Here is a 3747-nt window from a genome sequence, read left to right on the forward strand (position 1 = left end):
TAAGACCCATTCAGTACCTGCTTGGTGGCTTATGGCTATTCCAGGCACTTCTTTTGCCTCTGAGATCTCGACAGTGGATGAGACAGAAAGGATTTCTTTTCACCCAGGATCACAGTTTAGGGGTAAGTAGCAGAATAAAAAAAGCGGAAAGTAAAAAAGCTATTAATCAGGATTCTGCGAGGATTAAGAGAAGGGAATGCGCTAGGAGATGGCCGGGAGGTGACCTTAGATTGGGAGGTTAAAGCTGCTGAGGTCTGGCTGACAATGGAGAACTGATGCTGACCATCTGGGAGGGGAGCCTCGGGGCAGAGGGGCAGCTGGGCAGCTGGTGCAAAGGAATGACTTGGGCTTCTTTGAGAAACAGAAGGGAGGCCTCTGTGGTTGGAACATGAGGGTCAGGGCGAGTACGGTCTGAGCGGACGTCAGAGGTCAGCAGTGATCACAACGGGCTTGCCAAGTCCAGGTTGGAGTCAAAGGGCAGAGAGGAGGGCTGGAGGGCGCTGGGCAGGCGGGTACCAGGATGTGATTAATGTTTTTATTTTTTATTTTTTTTTAACATCTTTATTGGGGTATAATTGCTTTACAATGGTGTGTTAGTTTCTGCTTTATAACAAAGTGAATCAGTTATACATATACATATGTTCCCATATCTCTTCCCTCTTGCGTCTCCTTCCCTCCCACCCTCACCCCTCCAGGCAGTCACAAAGCACCGAGCTGATCTCCCTGTGCTATGTGGCTGCTTCCCACTAGCTATCTACCTTACGTTTGTTAGTGTATATATGTCCGTGCCTCTCTCTCGCTTTGTCACAGCTCACCCTTCCCCCTCCCCATATCCTCAAGTCCGTTCTCCAGTAGGTCTGTGTCTTTATTCCTGTCTTACCCCTAGGTACTTCATGACATTTTTTTTTCTTAAATTCCATATATATGTGTTAGCATACGGTATTTGTCTTTCTCTTTCTGACTTACTTCACTCTGTATGACAGACTCTAGGTCCATCCACCTCATTACAAATAGCTCAATTTCGTTTCCTTTTATGGCTGAGTAATATTCCATTGTATATATGTGCCACATCTTCTTTATCCATTCATCTGATGATGGGCACTTATGTTGTTTCCATCTCCGGGCTATTGTAAATAGAGCTGCAATGAACATTTTGGTACATGACTCTTTTTGAATTGTGGTTTTCTCAGGGTATATGCCCAGTAGTGGGATTGCTGGGTCATATGGTAGTTCTATTTGTAGTTTCTTAAGGAACCTCCATACTGTTCTCCATAGTGGCTGTACCAATTCACATTCCCACCAGCAGTGCAGGAGGATTCCCTTTTTCTCCACACCCTCTCCAGCATTTATTGTTTCTAGATTTTTTGATGATGGCCATTCTGATTGGTGTGAGATGATATCTCATTGTACTTTTGATTTGCATTTCTCTAATGATTAATGATGTTGAGGATTCTTTCATATGTTTGTTGGCAGTCTGTATATCTTCTTTGGAGAAATGTCTATTTAGGTCTTCTGCCCATTTTTGGATTGGGTTGTTTGTTTTTTTGTTACTGAGCTGCATGAGCTGCTTGTAAATTTTGGAAATTAATCCTTTGTCAGTTGCTTCATTTGCAAATATTTTCTCCCATTCTGAGGGTTGTCTTTTGGTCTTGTTTATGGTTTCCTTTGCTGTGCAAAAGCTTTGAAGTTTCATTAGGTCCCATTTGTTTATTTTTGTTTTTATTTCCATTTCTCTAGGAGGTGGGTCAAAAAGGATCTTGCTGTGATTTATGTCATAGAGTGTTCTGCCTATGTTTTCCTCTAAGAGTTTGATAGTTTCTGGCCTTACATTTAGGTCTTTAATCCATTTTGAGCTTATTTTTGTGTATGGTGTTAGGGAGTGATCTAATCTCATACTTTTACATGTACCTGTCCAGTTTTCCCAGCACCACTTATTGAAGAGGCTGTCCTTTCTCCACTGTACATTCCTGCCTCCTTTATCAAAGATAAGGTGACCATATGTGCGTGGGATTATCTCTGGGCTTTCTATCCTGTTCCATTGATCTATGTTTCTGTTTTTGTGCCAGTACCATACTGTCTTGATTACTGTAGCTTTGTAGTATAGTCTGAAGTCAGGGAGCCTGATTCCTCCAGCTCTGTTTTTCGTTCTCAAGATTGCTTTGGCTATTCGGGGTCTTTTGTGTTTCCATACAAATTGCGAAATTTTTTGTTCTAGTTCTGTGAAAAATGCCAGTGGTAGTTTGATAGGGATTGCATTGAATCTGTAGATTGCTTTGGGTAGTAGAGTCATTTTCACAATGTTGATTCTGCCAATCCAAGAACATGGTATATCTCTCCATCTATTTGTATCATCTTTAATTTCTTTCATCAGTGTCTTATAATTTTCTGCATGCACGTCTTCTGTCTCCTTAGGTAGGTTTATTCCTAGATATTTTATTCTTTTTGTTGCAATGGTAAATGGGAGTGTTTTCTTGATTTCACTTTCAGATTTTTCATCATTAGTGTATAGGAATGCAAGAGATTTCTGTGCATTAATTTTGTATCCTGCAACTTTACCAAATTCATTGATTAGCTCTAGTAGTTTTCTGGTAGCATCTTTAGGATTCTCTATGTATAGTATCATGTCATCTGCAAACAGTGACAGCTTTACTTCTTCTTTTCCGATTTGGATTCCTTTTACTTCCTTTTCTTCTCTGATTGCTGTGGCTAAAACTTCCAAAACTATATTGAATAAGAGTGGTGAGAGTGGGCAACCTTGTCTTGTTCCTGATCTTAGTGGAAATGCTTTCAGTTTTTCACCATTGAGGATGATGTTGGCTGTGGGTTTGTCATATATGGCCTTTATTATGTTGAGGAAAGTTCCCTCTATGCCTACTTTCTGCAGGGTTTTTATCATAAATGGGTGTTGAATTTTGTCAAAAGCTTTTTCTGCATCTATTGAGATGATCATATGGTTTTTCTCCTTCAGTTTGTTAATATGGTGTATCACGTTGATTGATTTGTGTATATTGAAGAATCCTTGCATCCCTGGAATAAACCCCACCTGATCATGGTGTATGATCCTTTTAATGTGCTGTTGGATTCTGTTTGCTAGTATTTTGTTGAGGATTTTTGCATCTATGTTCATCAGTGATATTGGCCTGTAGTTTTCTTCTTTGTGACATCCTTGTCTGGTTTTGGTATCAGGGTGATGGTGGCCTCGTAGAATGAGTTGGGGAGTGTTCCTCCCTCTGCTATATTTTGGAAGAGTTTGAGAAGGATAGGTGATAGCTCTTCTCTGAATGTTTGATAGAATTCGCCTGTGAAGCCATCTGGTCCTGGGCTTTTGTTTGTTGGAAGATTTTTAATCACAGTTTCAATTTCAGTGCTTGTGATTGGTCTGTTCATATTTTCTATTTCTTCCTGATTCAGTCTTGGCAGGTTGTGCCTTTCTAAGAATTTGTCCATTTCTTCCAGGTTGTCCATTTTATTGGCATAGAGTTGCTTGTAGTAATCTCTCATGATCTTTTGTATTTCTGCAGTGTCAGTTGTTACTTCTCCTTTTTCATTTCTAATTCTATTGATTTCAGTCTTCTCCCTTTTTTTCTTGATGAGTCTGGCTAATGGTTTATCAATTTTGTTTATCCTTTCAAAGAACCAGCTTTTAGTTTTATTGATCTTTGCTATCGTTTCCTTCATTTCTTTTTCATTTATTTCTGATCTGGTTTTTATGATTTCTTTCCTTCTGCTAACTTTGGGGTTTTTTTG

This window comes from Delphinapterus leucas, chromosome 10 (genome assembly GCF_059928025.1).
Source record: "Delphinapterus leucas isolate spDelLeu-1000000601 "Yukka" chromosome 10, BTC_Dleu_Yukka2, whole genome shotgun sequence".
NCBI lineage: Eukaryota > Metazoa > Chordata > Mammalia > Artiodactyla > Monodontidae > Delphinapterus > Delphinapterus leucas.